Source organism: Thalassophryne amazonica, unplaced genomic scaffold (assembly GCF_902500255.1).
Source record: "Thalassophryne amazonica unplaced genomic scaffold, fThaAma1.1, whole genome shotgun sequence".
In the NCBI taxonomy this organism is placed as follows: Eukaryota; Metazoa; Chordata; class Actinopteri; order Batrachoidiformes; family Batrachoididae; genus Thalassophryne; species Thalassophryne amazonica.
The window spans coordinates 7,066-32,932 of NW_022986308.1; the positions used below are offsets into that span (position 1 = coordinate 7,066).

A 25,867-nucleotide genomic window follows, 5' to 3' on the forward strand; every position below is an offset into this window, starting at 1 on the left:
GGAATCTCCGTATTTCCAGGTAATAAAATTAAACACACTTGTAATTTTATGTTTGCTTTCGTGGTTGTTGTTTTGTGTATTTTGTGTGTTTAAATGTGTTGTCTGTGGCCTGCAGTCCCATCAAAATCATCAACTTTGAGTCTCATTACGCCAAACTACACGCTGACTCCAACTACCTGCTGTCAGAGGAATATGAGGTGAGTCCAGTTTGGAAGAATCCAAATCAAGAAGATCAGGACACTGAAAACCTTCAAACACAAAACTTTCCAGAGTGACACAGTTGTACCCAAAAGTTTCCATCCCGCTGTTCTTAATACTGTGTGTTGCCCCCTTTAACATCACTGACAGCTTTTGAGTCTTTTGTGGTGGTTGTGGACGAGGCTCTCTGATGATGAAGCTGAGTATGTTTCAGACTTTATTTACATTAATTACAAAGAAATACAAACAAGATGACACTTTTTGGTGAATCTGCATGGAGTAGACAGTTCTGAAAAACTGACTGTGCACGAAGGAGAAAAGTGAGGAAAGCCACCAAGACAACCCAGAAGAAGTTATGGGCTTATGTGGCTGTGATTGGAGGAATTGTACACAGTGTAAAATTTGCATTTTGACTCCAAGCTGTCAGTGATGTTAAAGAGGGCAACACACAGTATTAAGAACAGGGGGATGGAAACTTTGGATCAGGACCATTTGGATAGTTTGTGTTGTCATTATGATTTCAAAACAGGAAACACAGTTGTTTTCCAATAAATGGCTTCACACAACCACTAACAATGAGGAAAAAAAGTTTTTTGTTGTCATTCATATTCTCTGAAAAATGGCCAAAAAAAAACAAACAAAAATTCTGCCAGGGTATGTAAACTTTTGAGCACAACTGTATCTGTCAGACTCTACATAGATTTATATCTGTCAGACTCTACATAGATTTATATCTGTCAGACTCTGCATAGATTTATATCTGTCAGACTCTACATAGATTTATATCTGTCAGACTCTGCATAGATTTATATCTGTCACACTCTGCATAGATTTATATCTGTCACACTCTACATAGATTTATATCTGTCAGACTCTACATAGATTTATATCTGTCAGACTCTGCATAGATTTATATCTGTCAGACTCTGCATAGATTTATATCTGTCAGACTCTGCATAGATTTATATCTGTCAGACTCTACATAGATTTATATCTGTCAGACTCTGCATAGATTTATATCTGTCACACTCTGCATAGATTTATATCTGTCACACTCTACATAGATTTATATCTGTCAGACTCTACATAGATTTATATCTGTCAGACTCTGCATAGATTTATATCTGTCACACTCTACATAGATTTATATCTGTCACACTCTGCATAGATTTATATCTGTCACACTCTACATAGATTTATATCTGTCAGACTCTACATAGATTTATATCTGTCAGACTCTACATAGATTTATATCTGTCACACTCTGCATAGATTTATATCTGTCAGACTCTACATAGATTTATATCTGTCACACTCTGCATAGATTTATATCTGTCAGACTCTACATAGATTTATATCTGTCACACTCTGCATAGATTTATATCTGTCACACTCTACATAGATTTATATCTGTCAGACTCTACATAGATTTATATCTGTCACACTCTACATAGATTTATATCTGTCAGACTCTACATAGATTTATATCTGTCAGACTCTACATAGATTTATATCTGTCACACTCTACATAGATTTATATCTGTCAGACTCTACATAGATTTATATCTGTCAGACTCTGCATAGATTTATATCTGTCACACTCTGCATAGATTTATATCTGTCACACTCTACATAGATTTATATCTGTCAGACTCTACATAGATTTATATCTGTCAGACTCTACATAGATTTATATCTGTCAGACTCTACATAGATTTATATCTGTCAGACTCTACATAGATTTATATCTGTCAGACTCTGCATAGATTTATATCTGTCACACTCTGCATAGATTTATATCTGTCACACTCTACATAGATTTATATCTGTCACACTCTACATAGATTTATATCTGTCACACTCTACATAGATTTATATCTGTCAGACTCTACATAGATTTATATCTGTCAGACTCTACATAGATTTATATCTGTCAGACTCTGCATAGATTTATATCTGTCACACTCTGCATAGATTTATATCTGTCACACTCTGCATAGATTTATATCTGTCACACTCTGCATAGATTTATATCTGTCAGACTCTGCATAGATTTATATCTGTCACACTCTGCATAGATTTATATCTGTCAGACTCTGCATAGATTTATATCTGTCAGACTCTGCATAGATTTATATCTGTCAGACTCTGCATAGATTTATATCTGTCACACTCTGCATAGATTTATATCTGTCAGACTCTGCATAGATTTATATCTGTCAGACTCTGCATAGATTTATATCTGTCAGACTCTGCATAGATTTATATCTGTCAGACTCTGCATAGATTTATATCTGTCACACTCTGCATAGATTTATATCTGTCACACTCTGCATAGATTTATATCTGTCACACTCTGCATAGATTTATATCTGTCAGACTCTGCATAGATTTATATCTGTCAGACTCTGCATAGATTTATATCTGTCACATTCTGCATAGATTTATATCTGTCACACTCTACATAGATTTATATCTGTCACACTCTGCATAGATTTATATCTGTCACACTCTGCATAGATTTATATCTGTCACATTCTGCATAGATTTATATCTGTCAGACTCTACATAGATTTATATCTGTCAGACTCTACATAGATTTATATCTGTCACACTCTGCATAGAGTTAAATGTGTCACACTCTGTTCAGAAGGTACTAGATGTAAGGAGTTTTAGCTCTCGTAAACATTTCCTCATTATATCTTCTCCCTCTTGTTACCCTGCATATTTCTGTGATTTGTGATGTCTTCAGGACAGTTTCCTGTGGTCAGCACTGGTTAATAGTTTTCTGTGATTGTGTTGTGGTTGCTCTTATTGCCGTCGTTTATCTGCTTGTTTTTTTTGTGTGGTTATATTCAAACTGTAGCTGTGACTCACTGTGCACTAATAAATGTAAAGGTAAATGTAATTAATGTGTTGAGGTTAACGAGATCTCAGGGTGCAAGTTAGTTTGTTTCTTTTTTAAGTTAACTTGATTTTAGGGGCCTGTCCAACTGGCATTTAGGAGGATTTGCATATCGATTGCACACAAAATTGGCCCATATTTGCCAAACTTTTGCACTATCTGTGTAACATGCCTGTATGAGTTGGCCGTCATCCGAACACGTCCGTGATCATCCACAGAGGCACGCATGTGCTGATAACATCCGCCTCACATACTCCATATATAGTCAATTCATACACAATACATACTCACTCTATGCGCTGTATATCTGCCGTTAACTGCTGATATCTGCAACTGAAGGGGATTTGCGGCTTGGCAGCGGACTGGGACAGTGTGTCAAACAGATATATATTGAGCCCATCATCTCCACATCACAAACTAAAATATGTTGTAGCAAATGCATACAGATTGGCCAGAAATAAAGCATTTTATTAGATCTGCTTTGCAGTTGATTTGTGGACAATCTGTGAATGTATAACAAACACGTCATGTAAAGCCAAAGTGTGGCAGAAATCAACATACCTACCAGTCAGTGCCAGTCCGGCTGTGTAGATCCACAAAGACGTAGCTGCTGCAATCCAGGACTTTTATTTAACACCAATAAAAGGAAGAGTTGCTGTTCAGCCACAACTCACGCTGACGTCTGTTTTCTGTGAAACTCTCAAAAACAGTGTTGCCAGATAGGAAATATGCAACTGTTGTACCAAAACCTCAAAATTATCGTATTTTGGGAGAAATTATCGTACACAAACAAAACGCATACAACGTAGCTATTTTAGGGTTTTTTTTTTAATTTCCAAAGAATTTTATGTCACATTTTTAAACAGTAATTCATAATAACCCTATAGTAATGAGGAAACTATGACACAAAAACAACGCAAATGCACTACCAGAGTAGAAAGATTTTTTTTTTTTTCTGTGAAGGGACACAAACATGTTACTTACCAGACTAGCTGGTAGGCTCAAAAGTTGTGTGTGTGTGTGTGTGTGTGTGTGTGTGTGTGTGTGTGTGTGTGTGTGTGTGTGTGTGTGTGTGTGTGTGTGTGTGTGTGTGTGTGTGTGTGTGTGTGTGTGTGTGTGTGTGTGTGTGTGTGTGCATGTGCAGCCAAAACAGTCTACATATTTATTCATGTTTTTCTTTATTCGTTGACCTCTGGCATACCTTTGTACTTTGTGTGTTTATCGTTAATCTTTAAAAAAAAATGCACTGTGTTGCACAACTTCTCAATCATAAAAAAGTAACAAATGTAAAGAAAGCGTGAAGTGAAAACAAACTATTTTGTTGAACACAAAAAATGTTGACACCTCCATAAGGAACTTGAACTTTTTTATATTTTTCTTGTGTATCTCTTTGCTCTTGTGTTTTGTTCGTTTGTTATTGCATTTGTTGAAATAAAGTTTTGTAAAAAAAAAAAAAAAAGGTCAGTTGTCTTGGGCCCAGGGAGGGAGGGGCACTTTGTATGGAGAGGGGGCGGGCTTTCAGATGACTCTGTCCCGGCGGCCAAAACCGTTGTGTCTTTGATGCCGCCTGAGTGCAACACCTGCAAAATGATTCTTGGGTGTCAGAGAGAGATGCGTTTGGGCAACCAACTGAAATTATCGTACATTTTGGATTTTTTCCCATTATTGATCGTACAGAGGGCAAAACTATCGTACAAAAATGATAATTATCGTACATTTGGCAACACTGCTCAAAAAAAAAAAAAAAACACCGTCTCACACCCTGAGCGGCTTCCCCCCTCCCACTCCCCAAACTCATGAACAGTTAACCCTCACATGACAAAATGAACATTAACTCTGTGATCAACTTGTCCAAGTCCAGCAAATGCTCCAGAGGCTGTATTGTTGGTGTGAATAGTGATGCCGAAAGGCCCGAGTGAGCTTATTTTATTTATTGATTGATTGATTTGTTTATTATTAAAATGTACATTGTATAACAATTAACAAATACTGTATACAAGTAACATTAAAATAAAAGGATTACACAAAAAAAAAAAACCAGATACAGTACATGATCAACATAGGTACAAAACATGTTTTTTTAACAATGTAAAGAGAAGATATGAATTTATGACTAGTGGAATAAAAAATTAAAAGGTACCTAAATAGTACACAATTTCAAAAATATTAATAATATATGAAAGAACTAGATTCCTCAGCATTGAGGTTATCAAATAAAAATTGTCTGACTAGACGTTTAAAAAGAGACCTGCTCCTTTGACTCTGTACATGACTAGGTCATTGATTCCATAACAAAACACTTGTATAATTAAACAAAGATTTTCCATGAGACTTAACATTGGGTACTTGGTAGGACATGGCACTGGATCTTGTACCGATTGAGTGGAGATTATGTGTTCGCTCAAAAGGACGGGCCAAATATGATGGAGCATTTCCAAGAACGATGTTGTGCATTTGGTTTAGTTTCAGTTGGTGAACATGCAACTCCACTGGTAACATACCAACTTGTTCGAATTCATGAACGCCGATATGTTTTATGGCCGGTGCATTTAAAAGATACCGAATCACTTTGTTCTGGATACACTGCAACCGAGTTCAATATTTCTTGGTTAGTCCAGTGTACCAAGAGGTGCTGGTATAGTCAAAGTGACATTGAATGAGTGCCGATACTAGCCTTTTCTTGGTTTTCAGGTCGACATTCCTCGCTTGTCTATATAAAAATTTCAATTTGGCATTTGACTTACTGGTGACATTTTCACCAATGCCAGCTCCAGATAGAGATTGATCAAGTTTGGCACCCAGGTATTTGTTTGACAATTCAATATATTGCCAGCACATTGCACCTGAATGGAATTAGATTTGCAGAGTTTATTTTTAGACCTGAAAAGTATTGACTCTGTTTTGCCTAAATGTAAAGATAGCTTGTTATCAATCAGCCATTCTATGATTAGCCCTAAACAGAAGCCCCGTGTACACCGCCAACCCGTTCACATTTCTAACCGTTTTTCCCCACTCGAAGACACACCCGCCGAGGATCAAACTCTGGTTATTGGCAACTCTGTTTTGAGAAATGTGAAGTGTCCGATCCCACTACCTAGATACATGGCACACGCTCACCCTCAGATGAGTGTGGTTGTGTAAAACCAGCTCTCTGTCTCTGGGGTCTGACCTTCGTGTCTCCACGGGTATTACCCAGCAAGGCTACACAAAGGCTATTTAAGCTGCTGTCGAGGAGATTCGTCTAGCTGCTCACTGCCTCCATCCGGACGTCCACCCCGCTGAAGTTGATCTCGCACCCCGGTTGAATAGCCTCCTCAGGAACCAGGATACGAACCGGCCACGCCCGTTAACGGCAGCTCTCCTCTTGTGGATCGGGGCTCTTGGAATGTTGCTAGATTTTAAATTTAGTGACTCGTACAGCGAGTCCCCAGGATGTGTTATTTTTATTGAAAACCAGACTAACCTTTTAGAGCACTTTGATGTTGTACACCCAATAAACTTAACTTTCACACCTTAAGAAGCATCAATAATCCAATGTCCGAGCCTTAACACTTTGACTGCATGCTTGGAGTTTTATTGCAGGTTTTGCAAGGGCCGATAACATATTCATCATGGGTTATATGCTGATGATTTCACAACAGTAATACAAATATAATTAAAATAATGATTGGCTGAGATTTGTTATTATTATTATTATTATTTTTTTTTTTTTTTTTAATAATACAATAATTCTGACTGATCTTGCTTTGACTGGGACTGGATTGATTTCTTAACAAATATTCCTGGGAGTGAGGGAGGAAGGTTTTCGAGGTTAAGGTCCCCAGCTCGATGAACTTGATTTCCTCTTCATCAGCTATTAATTGTTGGCTGACCACAATCCTTGTGCGATATTGTGATCCTTCAGCAAAGTTAATCCACATAAGATATTATTCCATCTTCAATCAACCACAAGTTGATCTAATCCATTCTGGTATGCTGTGATATTCCTTGAGAGAGAAATCGTTGAACATTCCCCACTCAATCAATTCAATCAATCAATTTTTTTATATAGCGCCAAATCACAACAAACAGTTGCCCCAAGGCGCTTTATATTGTAAGGCAAGGCCATACAATAATTATGTAAAACCCCAACGGTCAACTCAGACTTAAGGCCAGTGGTTATCCTCCATCGTTCTGCTACTCCGTAACTGGACGGCCTGAGTGGGCGTCGTAATATCTCTCAAACGACTCTGCACGGCTCCAATCCTCTCACTCCACGATTCCAATTGATGCTCACAAGATGGTCAAGTCTTGTGATCTCCTCGTAGCAGGGGAGTAGTGGCAACAGCACCTCTCCCTGGAAGAATAACCCCGTTTTCTGGTGTTTCAACAAGTTATATATGTTCCTGACTCCAGTCGTCCTCAGATGATCTTGGCTACCATGGCGACACTGTTGACTCAAAACCTCCTCCCTTCTCCTTCTGCTTTACTGGAAATCTCCGCAGCCCCTACCAGTAACTTATTTCTCAAGTTCCTCTTTTCTGTTAACACTTAAGCTTTTCTGAGAATTCATTCTTTTAAATAATTTCTTCAAAATTACATCAATCATATTCAATCATTTCATTACAACTCTGTTTCACATAAAAACAATTCATATGATCATATACAAACATTTTCATTCCTTATTATTCATTTTTTGAAAGGGTAGTTGTAAAACAGCTAACTGATCATCTGCAGAGGAATGGTCTATTTGAAGAGTTTCAGTCAGGTTTTAGAATTCATCATAGTACAGAAACAGCATTAGTGAAGGTTACAAATGATCTTCTTATGGCCTCGGACAGTGGACTCATCTCTGTGCTTGTTCTGTTAGACCTCAGTGCTGCTTTTGATACTGTTGACCATAAAATTTTATTACAGAGATTAGAGCATGCCATAGGTATTAAAGGCACTGCGCTGCGGTGGTTTGAATCATATTTGTCTAATAGATTACAATTTGTTCATGTAAATGGGGAATCTTCTTCACAGACTAAAGTTAATTATGGAGTTCCACAAGGTTCTGTGCTAGGACCAATTTTATTCACTTTATACATGCTTCCCTTAGGCAGTATTATTAGACGGTATTGCTTAAATTTTCATTGTTACGCAGATGATACCCAGCTTTATCTATCCATGAAGCCAGAGGACACACACCAATTAGCTAAACTGCAGGATTGTCTTACAGACATAAAGACATGGATGACCTCTAATTTCCTGCTTTTAAACTCAGATAAAACTGAAGTTATTGTACTTGGCCCCACAAATCTTAGAAACATGGTGTCTAACCAGATCCTTACTCTGGATGGCATTACCCTGACCTCCAGTAATACTGTGAGAAATCTTGGAGTCATTTTTGATCAGGATATGTCATTCAAAGCGCATATTAAACAAATATGTAGGACTGCTTTTTTGCATTTACGCAATATCTCTAAAATCAGAAAGGTCTTGTCTCAGAGTGATGCTGAAAAACTAAGTCATGCATTTATTTCCTCTAGGCTGGACTATTGTAATTCATTATTATCAGGTTGTCCTAAAAGTTCCCTAAAAAGCCTTCAGTGAATTCAAAATGCTGCAGCTAGAGTACTGACGGGGACTAGAAGGAGAGAGCATATCTCACCCATATTGGCCTCTCTTCATTGGCTTCCTGTTAATTCTAGAATAGAATTTAAAATTCTTCTTCTTACTTATAAGGTTTTGAATAATCAGGTCCCATCTTATCTTAGGGACCTCGTAGTACCATATCACCCCAATAGAGCGCTTCGCTCTCAGACTGCAGGCTTACTTGTAGTTCCTAGGGTTTGTAAGAGTAGAATGGGAGGCAGAGCCTTCAGCTTTCAGGCTCCTCTCCTGTGGAACCAGCTCCCAATTCAGATCAGGGAGACAGACACCCTCTCTACTTTTAAGATTAGGCTTAAAACTTTCCTTTTTGCTAAAGCTTATAGTTAGGGCTGGATCAGGTGACCCTGAACCATCCCTTAGTTATGCTGCTATATCAATCAATCAACTTTTTTCTTATATAGCGCCAAATCACAACAAACAGTTGCCCCAAGGCGCTCCATATTGTAAGGCAAGGCCATACAATAATTATGAAAAACCCCAACGGTCAAAACGACCCCCTATGAGCAAGCACTTGGCAACAGTGGGAAGGAAAAACTCCCTTTTAACAGGAAGAAGCCTCTAGCAGAACCAGGCTCAGGGAGGGGCAGTCTTCTGCTGGGACTGGTTGGGGCTGAGGGAGAGAACCAGGAAAAAGACATGCTGTGGAGGGGAGCAGAGATCGATCACTAATGATTAAATGCAGAGTGGTGCATACAGAGCAAAAAGAGAAAGAAACAGTGCATCATGGGAACCCCCCCACAATCTACGTCTAAAGCAGCAGACTGCTGGGGGGTTCCCATGATGCACTGAGTGTTTCTTTCTCTTTTTGCTCTGTATGCACCACTCTGCATTTAATCATTAGTGATTGATCTCTGCTCCTCTCCACAGCATGTCTTTTTCCTGGTTCTCTCCCTCAGCCCCAACCAGTCCCAGCAGAAGACTGCCCCTCCCTGAGCCTGGTTCTGCTGGAGGTTTCTTCCTGTTAAAAGGGAGTTTTTCCTTCCCACTGTAGCCAAGTGCTTGCTCACAGGGGGTCGTTTTGACCGTTGGGGTTTTACATAATTATTGTATGGCCTTGCCTTACAATATAAAGCACCTTGGGGCAACTGTTTGTTGTGATTTGGCGCTATATAAAAAAATTGATTGATTGATTGATTGATTGATTTTATATTTTACCAACATCTTAATCATTTGGTCAGTTGTTTCACATCAGTTTTTCTTGCCCCACTTGCGACATCTTCTTCACTCCCTCTTTTTCTCTGACTCTGCACTCTTTATGAAAAACAACTCATATAATCATTCATTTCACTTATTCGTAGAATACATCTTCTAATCAACTCTTAATTTTAACACATTACTACTTCATTTGATCATACTTGTCATGTTAGAATCATTTTTAGATATATTCCCTCGTCTTCACCACCGAGTTCATTCCGTGGACCTCCCCATTTGCAATGGAAAAGTCCGGCATGACCTCACTTACTCCTGGGAGGTACCAAAAACTGTGCAGTTTAATTCAACAGCATGTATATTAATCCTATGGCACGTATTATACTCCAAGATGAAAACAAGCTGAGAGCAAGCTTAAAGTCATCTTTCCTGACACTCCCTCCATGACTTGAAGCTCCGCCGATCTCTATACCTCCATAAAAACATCCTCGTCGTCATCGACAGGATGAAGGGTGAGCACTTCTTTTTCATCCACCATTGGAGACAGAACCGGAGGAGCTGGAGTTGAACGACACTCATCCAGCACCACGTACTCCTCTCCTCCCACTTGTAGATTGCCGTCACCGTCAGAAGGCTGCCCTTCCAGTAGTGGTGATTGTGATGGTAATCCCAAAGGAGGCGGATTTGCCTCATATTCCCGAGATGATAATCCGTCAGGGATGGTGCGCATGGTGAAGTGGGGGTGATGGGTGTATAACACAATGTAACTGGTGTAGATGGTCGCGATGATGTATCCTTCGTTCGAGGTGAAGCCTCAGCGAGAATATCCTGGGACTTGGGCTGTTGAAGGTGTTCGTCCAGGAACACCTGCGTAAGGGCCTCCAAACACCAGTTCATTTCCTCGGTTTGCACCCCAACCTCTGTAGTGCGCCGTGGAGGTGAACGTGGAACTGGTGGTAATGAAGGACCAATGGCCACGATCCGGCCATCGGCGAGATGAGCTGTGGAGAATCTTATTCCCGTAGGATACATCCACATTTTGGTAAACACGGGGCAATACATATATCCCTCTGGAGACACTATGGTGTCAGCTCGTAATTGATCAATCAAGAGAGAATGCCAGATCATTTCTGCCTCGACCTCAATTTTTAAGTATGCTTCCGATGGTACCTGGGGCAGAAAAGAAGTATCCTTCTGTCCCACTATTCCCCACGCCACTTGAACAGGGAAGTTGTTGCCGTAGCACGTCGGGCACCACAGAGTCGGTGTTATCTCCCAAAAGTAGAGCGCTTGCTCCAGGGTGGCTTGACAATGAATACATCTTATATCCCCCTGTAGTGTAAGAGGAAACATTAGTCTTTTAACTGTTATATTGCAAGCAAGCAGAAGTGTTCGCCGGGATTATTCAGATGTACGCCAGAGATGCCTCATGATCACCGTATGAGAGCGGGACTGTGGTGACGTTGTCATTCCCGCTGTAGCTGAAGGAGCCGTATGCGGGAAGCAAGCATCATAGGTTGTAAACCATAGCAGCAGGAGTAGTTGAGTAACCATGGACAGCCAGTATAAAGCTGATAATATTCCCCATCCTAAGCCGCAAATTATGATAAGTCCAAGTTTGTAGAGCCAGGGTTTCTTGCGTTGTACGGCTCCAGTTAACGTAGTTATGTACGCCAACAGGGTCAAGGTCATCACGGCCTCACACACAATGTCAGCTATCACTGCCGGGGCGTAAAAGATTGCTGTCATATCTATCACCATCCAAATTGTAATTGATGTGTACTGCCATATTCCCCAACAGTCAAACTGGAGATTAAAGCGACCGAGGACGTGAGTGATGAATAAAGACAACCCTAAGTCACTCTGACCGTAGTGCAGATTGATGATCGCCAATCTGACACATCCATGTAGTAGCGTTACTATTCGCAGTGGTTGTCGTAAGTCCCAACGGCCGACACAGCAGTATAGCAGCCATATTAACAGTAGTGCAATAAACTCCACTCTACTCACTTTGAAGATGGTGTCATTTATGCCGCCAGTATTGTTGGACATTGTGCTCTCTTATTCTTTTTACTTATCTCCTTAAGTTGGTATGCTGTTATGTAGATGCTTCTTCTTCCTTCACTCCCCCAAGGCAGAATGAACAGGGCATGTCTCGGCGTCGGGCTTTGTAGGCTTCATCACTCCTCCCCTAACGGAGGAGGGGCTCCATATCACTGCGTTGTGTGCTCCTCCCACACAAGCGCAGGGCGGCTGCGAAACCTCCTTTTAACAAAACATATCCAATCACTGCAGCAATAATAAGTCCTATTATGATTAACATATAGGGCCAAAGATATCCAAACAAATGTCCAATCCAACCAGTCACTACTTCGAGACCTTCTTTAATGACTTCTCCGGTCTCTGCAGCGAAAGTGGTGATGATTCCTCCAGCTATTATTTGCGTTCTTTCCCACCAAGAACATTAATGCCGACCTCTTCCTTTTCCACAGCTCAACCAATGTTCTGCAGGCGATTCACATGTACCATTATTGTAAATCCGATTGGGTCCCAACCATTCGTAACTGACAATTTCTCGTCCTTCGCATAGACTTTTCTTGAAGGCATATCCTTTCTCAAGCATTATCAAAGCATCACCAACAAATGGCACTATGCGGCCTAGGACCTGCTTCCTTTTCGACATTCCATGTCCCAGGACAGCCTTGGCACATCCAACGTTGGGTGGAAAAGCTCTTATCCATGCACCAGCTCTGTTCTTCTCCCAAACTGTTTGATGGCCATAAGTGTCATACTCGCCGTCATAGTAAGCGTCACAATATCCTTCCCAGCCGGGAACATTCCTACAATTTTGGCGGGCAAGGATTATCGTGCATGTGGTATTAAGTCTGTTACAAATCATTTTCCAGGGCCGTGGCGTAACATAAGGGTTTGGTCTCCAGAGTACACTGGACCAAGTAGCTCTGTCTCTGGAGTAGACCGTGGCGATGTATTGATATTTAACCCAATAATTATTACTTTGATCCAAACAGGGGAATACCCAATCTTCAACTTCATATTTCTCCATTCCCCACCAGGTGACATCCTTACTACGTCTAACTTCTTACTGCCATGCTTGAAGGGTCCCCTTAATGGTTGGAATCTGTAACAACTGTGTACAGTTATATACCCATCTTAGCCAATTCCCGGTCTTAATTTGGTCTATGGGACATCAGGGGGATTTACCAGAACCTTCGGCCAAATTACTATGGTATTCTGTCTCATGTAAGTTTTCATAAATTTTATTCACCACACATTGATCAATCTTTCTAAAATCTTCCTGAGGTACTGACCTTAGCTCATCAGGCTTTGGTAGTTTTTGCACATAGAAGTTTGCTATATGTGGACCCCGCAAACTATGCCCAGTCCACGTGTATCCCTTCGGAAAATTCCCCTCAAAATGTATCCGTGGAACGCTCCAGACCCACGGAAAGGTGTCGTTAAGCCATTCATCTTGTTTTGCCTCTTGTTTCTGTTTCCAAGTAATCCTGTCTATCAAATCGATGACTGGTGCAAGCACCATGTAGTTTTGAGATTTACATCCAATAGGTCGATTCCAATAACATCTATCTAATTTTGCTACTTTTTCTTTTACACAATAATCATGAATCTTCTTCCATCTTTTTTTAGCCGCGTTACCAATACTTTTAACTTTTGGTTCTAATACTTGCTGGGCATCTTGTGTTGGCGATGTAGGGAGTTGTTTGGTTTTTCCCTGTGTTGCTGATATCTTTGTGGATCCCACTGATGCTGCTGGTGGGATGGCGGTTAGTTGGGAATATAATATCCCTGCTCCCATGCCGGTAGCGTTGTTCAACAGAGGGACTGTTGTAGATATTGTATCCACTTTCGGCACTCTGCTGCGGGTGTTGTCACAGGTGAGGTTATAATTACCCCAATGTTTCCAGGTAGGCATTATCATTCTGCAAACATCATGTCTTGGTAATGCTGGAAAAACAGCTTCTTTTTCCCAATATCCTGCTCGATAGCCTAGTAGTACTCTGCATCCCCATAAGCAATACCAGGCTGGCTCGCCAGGTTCAGGTCTTATCCAGGTGCAGCCTACTTCTCTTCGCTCTTTTTGTTTTAAACGTAAGATGGTTACCACGATGACCTCTTGATCCCTTATTTGTAGGTTTTGAAGGATATCTGCTCCGGTGGTCAGGTTGTAATTGGTGGTGACGGTTGGAAAATACCCACTGTCGTTCAAGTATTGCAGCCACTTATTCTTTAGCATCTGCTGGGTTAGGTTCTTCATCTTTGCCCATTTCTCTGTAGAATTCTGGTCCCATATCATGTAGATGTTTCTTGATTCAACTCCCCAACATGTCTGTTGGAAAGTTTTAGTTGTTGAGTACTGGACCCTGATATGGGTTAAGGTCCAGGGCGTACTACCATAGTAGTACAGGATAGCTAGAAGTACAGCAACGCCGACTAACAATGCTGTAATTTTAGCCATCCAACTCCAACATTGGAGGCACTTTTTCTTTTGTGGCTGGCTTTGTTGCTGCTGCTTTCTTCCAACATTTTCGTAGTAGAATTCACTTGGTACTGGTGACAGCGGCTCCAGCTTTTGGGGTCGTTGCAGTAGTGGCATTTCTATGCCAAACTCCTCTTCTCTTGGTCTTTCGTTGGTTCTTTGAGGTTGCGTGGTGATCACGCTGTCTTCCCGTGGTCCTTCCATCTCGGAGATAGATGATCTTAGGTGCTGTTGTTTGTCTCGTGCTCCCAACAGAAACACTTGATGCTCGTTGCTGCAGAAGGGTGACTAACAAGGGAGATGGCCATGGGAGTCTAATATCTAGTCCTCACCACGCCCATTTCCAAGTGACGACTGTCACCTCCTTCATTTCAGGCGGTGGTCCTTGGGGTGTGTAGAAACACTGTGAAGGTGCAGGATTCAATTCTCTACGTAGGTGCAAGATATCTTCATAGGCGTCCCGATATGCCATTCCACTGTAGACATACTGCACCATCACAGAGTACAGAGGAGTCAATCTCTGGAATAGTTCTCTTCCCGACTTTATACTAAGTCGTATCAGTATAGCCCTTGGGGGATGCCAAAGCCCCACTAGTTCTCTGTTTTGCCGTCTGCTTCTAATAGGTGGGAAACATCCGCTATTCTCGATGTCAAGGTACTGTACCGTCGTGCATATTGGCAAAGTTTGGTTCTCAATCAAATAGAAAGTTGAACGTGCCTCTTGTAGTTGAAGTCTTTTAAACATATAGGGACTACTGATCCAGATCTGGAAAGATCCAAGCCAAATATCCACATACACTCCTGTAATGGATCAACATAATTAGGTCCCCACCTCATTTTAAACCTGTAGCCCCTTTTTTGTACATTGCACTACGTTCAAGATGCAGGGGTATGAGTCTGGACACCGGGGAATTGGGTAAAACTTCCATCCGACCCTAGGGCAATACCAGTGTTGTCCAACCTTGTCCATAATAACTTACAGAGGAGTGTATAATCCAGGCTCTGCAAGGTCAGCAGTCCTTTTATACGAATCATTATCTACAAAGTATCCTCCTGTTCCCAGCACCCATCCTTTCTCTTTGTAATCCTTTTGTGGCCAGTTTAAACATATTTTCTTGTAGGGTAATTCCAAGTATGGTGTAAGTCCTCCATGCCTGGATCGTAGACTATTTACATTATTTACATCCAGTTTGAAGGTCCGCGGCATGATTCAGAGTGAGTTGTCACTCCGCCATCTGCCAAGATGCACCACCATGGGGAGTAGTTGTTGTCTCTTAAAGAGATGAGTGTAGATGGGAGATGGGTGCTTAAGTTCTGAGTCCATTCCTTTCCACACCCACTTCCACATCATAACGATTATCCTGTCAGGTTTAGGAAGGGGTCCCTCAGGGATCCTCTGCCAGTGATGTGGGGGTACATAGTTCCATAGATCTTGCCAATGCTGCCAAAACAGTTTTCCAGAATACCAGGTCTGTGATAGGGCTAGATAAAGAGGAACTATAGGCTTCTCCTCTTGACCCTTAGGTTCAATTTGAAGCTGAATCTTCCTTACTTGACACAGTTCCAGACTCCGTTTTTGTACAGGTAAAAGAAGTCTTGATTACAAAAATTGTTGGTATCGTTGGGGGTAGGCGGCTCATACAGGCCCGAGGTTGATCGATTACTCTCAAATTTAATGTCTGATTATCTAAAACGTGATATCTTGGGTCTTGCAGTCGTCTGTACATTTGACGTCGCATGTTGGGGCTCGTTGTCCAGATCAAGCACTGGTTAAGGTATATTTCAACATAGACTCCTTGGAGTGCTCAACGTAATTAATCCCCCATCTCAATGTGAATCTCAGGTCTTTGAGTTGTAGGTAAACCACATTTAATATCCAGGGGTAGGTGTTTGGACATCTTGGAACCGATTGGGGTAGTTTTCGGCGTCCTATTATGTACCAATGCCGCAGACTTTCTTCACTAAGCACTCGTTCCGCAAGTAATTTTTGTCCTGTTGTCTCTGTTAAGTCGGCATCTCTTTTAGATGCTAGTTCCCAATCTTCTTCATCAAAATCTTTTTCTGGCCAATTTAAGTATAGTTTCTCAGCACCAATGCCACATTGTTTATAGGGTCCAAATCTTCCTCGATTATTAATAATGGGTACTCTATTTACATCTGGTCCTTGCGACATTTTGCAAACAGCCGCTTATCCCGCGGAAAATGGAGGGAAGCATCCAGCGACTCTGAGGCTTTCCTGATTTTTCCTCACCTTGATTCGGTTGGTGTAACAACTGCCGCTGTTCCTCCAGGAGGTCAACATGTGCCCCGACAGAGTAAACCCCCACATAGGGGACCAGCACCACCAGCACTGTGAGCCGCACCCTAAGTGTTTGGTCCGGCCTACTAGGAGTGCCTGCTCTGCTAGCCACTCCCCCAAAGATTGTATCCTCCTCTTTCTCACCCATTCTTCGGGTGTCACGTGGTACTCGGCTGACTTCTTCTTCGGTTTTGCTGCTCTATTTCCCCAGGCATCTAGTCCAGTGGTAAAATAATGCATGAGGGTTTCTCTGCCCTCTTTTTCTTGTGGCACCTTTTCTGCATCTTCCAGTGGAATTTCTGGGTTTTTTAGAACTTCTTCTATCATTTGGCCCAAGTTGTCAATTCCCAAGGGCCATCCATCCTTCTTCTTGGGCTTTTTGCTGTTGATCATCTGTCAGTCCTCCCATCACGTTTGGATATCCGGGTCGCTCCGGATCGCTATACACTCTGAACACCAGTGGAATTTGCACTGTGTCTATTGGAGGGTCATAAGTTTGCCCATACTCTGGATCATGGGAACCAACTTTGATGTATAGCTTATGCAACAAAGAGGGCTTCCGCTCACCACCTCCTGCAGCTTGGTCACTTCCTCCTGCTCTAGTTGTTTCCAACATCAAATAGACACTTGGTGCCGTTGGACTCACGTCACCGCTGCCTTGATTCCCTTCAGCTTGATCAAGTGCAACTGTTGCTGCAGGATTAGCCCAACAGGCTTCATTGGTGTGAAAGGTCCTCAGGGGGTCCAAAAACCTTCTCACTTGCCATCCTTCTGCTCTTGCCACATACAGAATTCTTCCCATATGAGTTTTTGCTTTACACACCAGGCAATACTCGATCGCATGTCCATTCCAATAGCATGAGCACACCTGCATATCCACATCGTCTCCACGTATCTCCCACTGGGTGTAAAAGACCATTCTTGGCAACTGCAACTGGGCTAGTCGGCATAACCCACATACAAGTGCATCCAAATACTTCACCGGCTTATGAAGTATTTGCTTGAACTCATGTTTTGCCCCACTTGGAATTGGGGGTTTTCTAATCCCAGGTCCCGACCATTGGACCGTCAGCGGTACTTCTTCGCGGCAAATCACACAGTGATTCTCAACTTTTTTCCATTGTAATATCTCCTTTTCACAAGATAAAAATCCTTTCTTTGCATGATATAGTTTTCTCAGGGCTCTGCCTGCCCAGAGGTCAATTTTTGTTCTTCTTAAGGCAACCACCCCATTGACAGTGGCCACTCTGACGAAGGGTGAAAGATCTTGGGTGTTTTTGGCCATGTTTAGCTCCTGGTTTCGTCTAGTTAGGAGTTGGCTTCAGCTGCTCTACTCCTTGGATTCCCTTCTTCTTCAATTCTACTGTGTTGCTGTCCAGTATCTTCACTACTGTATCTGTGGTCTCATACTTAGGTTTAACAGCAGTGTTGGTTAGGTGATCTCGAGCTCTCACCCACACCTTCTGCCCAACCTTAAATGGGATCTTTGGTTCTGGTTCCTCCGTCCTTTTAGTCTGACTCCGCCCCCACTTCCGGTGTCAAAAATGGGCGTTGGTTCAGTTCTTGCGAAGGGGTGGGCCTGCCGGCACGATGGCGGTCATTCAGGGCCTGTCCAATTTTCCAGGGCCTTAGTACTCCATTCCCTCGTGTTAGCATTCTTCCCAATCCAGTTTTTCAACCAGTCCAATAGCCCTTTCCACGACTCCATTTGCTTGAGGGGTGTATGGGGGGCGAGTAAATTCTCATTACTCCATTTTCCTGGCACCACTGGTCGACCTGAGCATTACGGAAATATGTCCCATTGTCCGTTCTCAGCTCCCTAGGTATCCCCAGATTAGAGCACACTTGATCCAACATGCTGATCACACTGCTGCCGTTGGCTTTTCTCACAGGCTTAACAGTCACATAGTCCACAAGCACCAACAGATACTTCTCTCCTTTCTTACCGGTCACCCCCATGGGGCCCATCCATGCATACTGATCCCCATGGAACAGTACTCTTTTATGGTGAAACCATCCACCCTTTGTCCTCGTCGTCCTGCATTGTATCGACCACATACTTCACAGTCTTTGAGGACTCGGCAGACTTGGTTTCTCGGAATCCAAAGTTGCAGCTTCTCCAGCTCCTTCCATGTGGGAATGGTGCCTGCATGGCCAAGCGCTTCATGTACGGGCAGCACCACCTCTTTCACGGACTCTTTTGGAACTACCCTTCCCTTGGGTGTCTGTTCCCACTTCTCGATCCCGACAACGACGACTTTTCTCAGCTGCACATAGCGGTCCACTTCTTCGTTCCCGCTCCAATGTGCTCCTTCTTTTACATGGGCCTTCTGATGTACCACATCTAAGTCCATTGTTAGCCTCAACTCGGCTATTTTCCTCCACAAATCCATATGAGCTACAGGCTTTCCCCTTAGTTCCCTCAAATCCGTTTTCTTCCAAATGGATAAGTCCTCTTTCAGGGCTTGTGCGCAGTAATGACTGTCTGTAACCACTTTAGCCCTTTTTAACTCTCCTCTGGTTAACTCCACGATTCCTTCCAGTATTGCTGTAACTTCTCCAGCTTGGGCACTCCCTGGCGTTCGACCTTTTCGACGATATTTCTCTTATCTTGATACTTCAGAATATAGCCCCAATAAGCTATATTGTCTGTACCCTCTTCGACCCATCGGTGTACATAGTCCAGTCGTATGGCTCCATAGGGAGTTGCCTCTCCTTCGGCAACTTCTTTGTCGCCGACTGTTTTGGCCCAATTTCCAGCTCAGGTCTAGCAGGATGTCCTCCCACCTTCCCCATCTGGCATTTGTGGCTTTAGTACTCTCAATAGTTTCCTTTTCTTAGGAACCGGTGGACTTGGCTTTGAGTTGATAACTTTTATCCCTGATCCTTGTGCAAGTTCTTTTAACGCACTCCAATATCTAGCCAGGAACTGCCAGTTCTTTTCTCTTCCGGTGGATATTTTCTCTCAATCGAAGACAGAGTATAGCTCCACAAAGTTACCATATACCCCTCCTTCGTTGCTCACTTTTACCACGAATCCTCTTCTTCACAGCTTATTTCGGCTAGCAGACAAGTAGTCAGACTACGCGGCTCCAGCTTAACTGCGTCTTGAATGGCTTTCTTTTAGCTTTTTCCAAGCCAATCCTGATCTGTTAGCTGTCCAAATCCATTGGCTTTTGCTCTTGTCCATTAGGTTTCTTCTTGGACGAGCATAAGGGGCTTTACGTATCTCTGATAGTGTGGAACGTGATCTCTCAACATAGTTACATAATCCCAATATTTTCTGTAGGTCATTCTCAGATTGCGGTGGTTAATCTGACTCAATTTTTCTCGGTATACTTCTGAGAGTCCCAGGTCTGATGATACCTGGCATCCCAAATAGTTAACCTTGAATTGTCCAAACTGACATTTCCTCAGTTGAGTTTAATCCCGCTTCTGTGAGCTTCTGTATCACCTTTTGCAGCCGCATTAGGTGTTCATTTTCATCATCATCTGCGATAAACACATCATCGATGTAGACTGTTCCTCCCAGATCTTTTAATATTTCCATTACTGCTGCTTGGAACACATTGTGTGAATTTCTGTATCCCTGCAGGAGTCGTTGCCACACATAACTTTTCCCCTTATGTGTGAATGCTGTTTTCCCCTTGTGACTGTTTTGCTAATCGCAGGGAAAAGAATCCATTTGCCAGATCAATGCATGATTTGTATCTCTTAATTTGGAGCGTTTCAGTGCTCCTTGGGGATTTATCAAACTCGCTCTATTGGCTATTTGTTCGTCGATTGAGAGCCTTGAAGTTGATTACTGGGTCTCCAGCCTCCTCCTGCCGACTCTGGCTTCTTAACTGCTTGGATGGGGCTGTTAGTGATCGGATTCATTCCACCTCGAATGATCCCCAAAGCTTCCAATTCTTTTACTATTTATCCATTTCCTCAACCGCTCCAGGGTTCAGGGATATTGTCGCACGGGTGGATGTACTCTCCTTCATGACATGAATGTATTTAGCCCCCAAATCTCCACAATCATTTTAAATCGTGCTACTTTAGCTTTGGAGATAATGTCCCTCAATTTTTCTTTCCCTGCTTCAGAGAAATCACTTTCTCCAATCTTTTCTTCTGTGACAGCTGGTACATCCACTTCTTTGTACCAGCTTACCGGACTCTTTCCAATTGGAGTCATATCCATTCATATGACTTTTGCCTGTAATTTTTTCACTAATTTTTTTATTAGATTTCGAAGCCTTTTGGGCCGATGCAATTCTCTCAAATCCTTGACCGTTATCAAATTAAAGGGGCCTTTTATCCAAACTACCCCTTTCCATATTCCAAATGGTCTTTCCTCCGTTGCTGCATTCGCATACTGGATCAGTAGGTATCCCTTGGTCTCGAGGCTTCTGCGGGTCATGGACACCTCTGCTCCCGTGTCCACCAGGTACGGTTCTCCATCCACATCAGTGTAGATATTGTCCCCCTCCCAGTAGGCATGGTCATGCGTGACCCGCGCCTCTGAAGCCATTACTTTTTTTTTTTCTTCATTAATTTCTCTCAACACTTGCCGTGACCAGCGTAAAGCTGCTGTTTTTAGTTTTCTCAACATCACATCATGGGCCACGCCTAAATAGGCGACTCTGAAGTTATTTGTTAACTGTTTACAGGCAGTCAGTGTAGGATAGAAGGGCCACATTAGCATATTAGCCCACTCTCCAACAGTTGCTGTTACCTCAAGAGTTTCTTTTCATCTTGTCACTCAATCCACTCTTCTGGGATGTCATACCCAGTTTGCCCAACTTCTGGAGCATAGGTTTGTCGCTTATCTTGGGTCTCCACTGGGTTGACCCTGATATCTCTTGCAATTCTCTCTGATGCTACACGCACATTATACACCCCAACTCCTTTCTTTCGTCCTCTGTAGCGTCCAGTTCGTTGTTCTGGGTGTGAGACTTCTCTTTCCCCTACCACAGATAGCGGTTCATCCTCTTCGAGTCTTGTGGATTGATCTCCTCTTCAGACTCTCTTTCCTGGTCGTCATCCATATCAGATTCATGGGAAGGATGTGGGTCTCGTGGTTGAAGCTCCCTGTTTTGTTCCGACTTTCGGGGTGACCCGGATGCTTCGGCATCTCCGACAGGTAGAGGAATGAATATAGGATCCTCTTCTCCATTATCCGGTGGAGGAGCCTGGAAAGGCTCTTTCATCCGAGATTGGGAGCTTGTGGGGTATATGATAGTCTGGAGCCCACTTGCAACTCGTTTTAATGTTGGTCGTGGGGTTTTAATCCTTAATTGCTGCACTCCCACAGCATGAACTGATCTTTTCTCGCTAGTGATGCAGTCCATCTGTGGGGATGGACTGCATCACTAGCGGGGGACTAGTTGCCATTCCACTAGCTCTAACTGCACCCTTCCTTGGACCTGCTCTACTTGGTCCTAGGTTCACCGCTTCAAGTGCCCTTCTCACTCGATCTTGTTCCTGCTCATTGCTAGTGACCACCACAATTTCTCTCATTGATCCCCATGCTCCTGGGGTACGCATGTATAGGTTCACGGCTGCCATGGCAATCTTTTCTGCCTCTTCCCATGTCATATGTCCAGATCATAATCTGTCCACACATATCACCACCCGCCGATGCTGGCATTCTTTGGCCAAATCAATAGCTGTTCCCAGAGTTATCAACATTTCCTCCATGTATTCGATCAGATTTTCTCTCCCTGGGTAGCTTTCAAAGGGCACATGTATGAGTGCATGATAAGCCATTCGTGGTGCGCTTGTTATCACCATCGATCTTCCGTCCAGATCTCTCCCCTTTATATTCTTAAGCTCTTCTTGGTATTCTCTGCCTGCCCGCTCCTTGAGCTTTGCTCGGAATTTTCGGTTGGCAATTTTCAGTCTGGGATTTGTGAAGACAATGAGACTATCTCCATCTATATCCCAAGGACTGCCAAAATAATGATATGCCTGTCTTCCGTCTTGGGCCACCATTTTTTTGGTTCCTTCGGGCATAGGGTCCAATTCCTCCATGTAGTCAGATTCAGTGTATACATGGTGGGTTTTTGCTTTAGATTTTCTAAAGATCTCCTGCGAACGCCCTTCCTCTTTAATATGGTAACTCGGTCCGGCAACACATTCTTCAGCTTTAAGCTGTCCCAAGCTTCTGGGCCCACATTCCGGCGATTGATGGAATATCTGTCCAGACACTCCCTGAAGGCTTCTTCGTCTTTTATCCTGCTCAACCAGGCGTTCTGTCTGTTTTCTAACTGTTGAGGTTGTTCCTCTCACACTTCCTAGGGGCAGTTTTGGCCACTCTGGGTCAAAGCTTGTGTGGAGCTGGTCCAGGCTTTTATATTCTTGACCACTTCCCCCAGGATTAGGACCTCCCAGGGATATCGATTCATCTCCACCTACCTCTGGGTTGTGTTCCTCATCACTTTGTTCGGATTCGGCCTGGGAGTCTATCTTGCCTTCGTCTTCATTATCGAGGATCTGACTTCCACTCATATCTTCCATTATAGGATATTGTTCCTTAAGCATTCTTCTTAACCCTTTTAGCCGTTCTGCCATGGACTTAAACTCAGCATATGCAGACACTGATTTTGCTTTAACATCAACCAGGACCGTCTCTACTTCCAACAACCCAGCTGTCATTTTTACTACGGAGTCATAACTTTTCTTGGGGCTTATTAAGGTGGTGATTTGTCCTTTTTTCCACTCTTCTCTGAGAAGTTTACACCACCATACAAGCCACTCTCTGGTCCCCATCTTGTCCTTTGGGATTGGTGGGCTCTTCAAAACGGCCAGGATCTGCCCCTCCTTATGCTTACCTGGATAGTATATCCCTAATGTGTGTAATTCCTGCCATGTCTTCTTTGAAACGTTCTTCATCATGGGATGATGTATAAGATGCAGGATCTTTCCTGTCATCCAGGGATCTGTATGTTGTTTAATGCAAACATATTTGAGCAGTGCTATTTGGTCCATGATGGAGAGAAACTTATTTTTAAATACATATCATGCCCTATCCACCGATGTACAACCATACACCTCCTGCCAGTCCACCTCAGACAGACAAGTTTCAAACAGTTGTTTACTATAATTTTTGAGAGACCTGATATGTATACCATTATGCTGATTAATTGGTGACTTTTTAAGCTTACGAGTACAATAAATGAGTGGATGATCACTAACAGTGAAATCTGATACACCAGTTTGAGATATTTTGGCACGGTCAGATACAATAAACAAATCTAGAGCAGTTGCTGTGGTTGGAGTAATCCTTGTTGGCTCAGTAATTAGCTGTGACAAATCAAACTGCGATAAAAAAAAAAAAAGTTTATAGCTAGTGTGAAGTTCACTGGTTTTTGCTTTAGGAGCACTAACGTCCACATTGAAGTCACCCATTATAATACATTCCCTAGCTGTGAAGCTGTCACAGTTCATGCATGATTCCTCTAAACATTAGAAAAAGTCTGTCTGCTTTGGTGATCTATAGCACGCGCCGATGAGGATGGGCTTCGTCTTTGGGAGATATATGTCAGTCTATACTGTCTCTAGATCATCGCTGATGTCGTTCCGCGGGTTGAAAGCAATGTCACTCCTTACATAAATACTGACACCTCCGCCTTCACGATTCCTGTCTTTACGTGTAAGCAGGTAACCAGGTATTTCCACTTCTGCGTCTGACACTGTTGCGTCGAGCCATGTCTCCGTTACTCCTATCACGGCTATTTCAGTGTCCACCACCAACCTGCGTAGTTCATCCAGCTTTGGAACAAGGTTCCGCATGTTGATGTGTACGAAGTTGAGGCCCTTGGAGTGCAGGAAGTTGTATTGCCTCGGTTCGGGTTCGTCTGAGACTGGATCAACAGGCTGGAGGGCATCATCAGCAGGATCGAACAAAGAGTCAGACATCTGCGGCAACACACATTTAGGACAATACCAGGGGTTGTCAACACGTCCGAAATGCATTCATAATACACCTGTAATACTGCCGTGATAATCTCAATGTGTCGGATCCGTTTCCTCACTACACATGTTATATAACTGTGATTGTTCATCATATATTCACTATATTATTAATATATCCGTAATTCATACTGGGACATTTGTCATTTTTGGCCATTTTTGTTGCGGACGACAACAAACGCCCGTACTTTGTGTACTCAATTCATGCGCAATTAATCCTCTCCCCAGTGGAACAGGGCCCTAAACCGTTGATGTTGCATTGGATGTTACAGTGGATACGTTGTTGTCTTCTCAGGACCTGAAAGACGTTGGCCGGAACCAGCCTCTGGACACAGCCCTGCTGCCTGAGAACCGTGGAAAGAACCGCTACAACAATATTCTGCCCTGTGAGTGCAAACGCCATGCCCCTCCTCATTTACAGACGTCATATGACATAGCTGCTCTGATTTATCTTGTGTTCAGATGACTCGACGCGGGTGAAGCTGTCCTATGTGGATGATGACCCCTGCTCTGACTACATCAACGCCAGCTACATCCCTGTAAGACCACCACTCTGCGCTGCGGACACGTGATGGAAAAATAAACAACACGACACATTGCTAACATCGCAGAAGACAATAAAAACTCAAAATGTTCATTGTAAAAAAAATGAAACCAATCACCAGAATAAATTACCACAAAGATGCCAAAACAACCCCAACAGCATCAAATAAACATTCACACTGAATCGCGTGGAGAGTCCAGACCCTTACACATTGAGCTGGAGACTGTTTTGTGGGTGATTTATTAAAAGTGCGACTGATAGCAGGTGGTCATGTGAAGCTGGTGGCACCGTTTAGAAGGATTTAGTGTGTCGAGGACTGTAAGCACAAAATCTAATTAAATTAAATTACTGGTTGCAGGTTTGACATGTATCTTTATCCTATTCTACAGTGCATCCAGAAAGGTTTCACAGTGCTTCACTTTTTCCACATTTTGTTATTTTACAGCCTTATTCCAAATTGAATTAATTATTTTTCCTCAAAATTCTACACACAGTACCCCATAATGACAAGAAAAAAGGTGTTTTTTTAATTATTGCAGATTTAATAAAAAATTAAAAACTAAGGGCCCCATTACACATGCCAAGAATGAGCAGAATCAAGCAGAATGAATGGATGAACGAATTTATTTGGCACACAAACTCAACAATAACAAAAAATCTGAC

General features: G+C 42.6%; 1 long non-coding RNA gene across 1 annotated transcript; it reads left to right on the forward strand.

Moving 5' to 3' along the window:
* On the forward strand, positions 1-25,200 carry LOC117506029. Its single transcript, XR_004559340.1, has 4 exons — positions 1-19; positions 116-197; positions 24,956-25,046; positions 25,123-25,200. It is a non-coding gene; the product is annotated as an uncharacterized LOC117506029 (long non-coding RNA).
* The last annotated feature ends 667 nt before the right edge of the window (positions 25,201-25,867 follow it).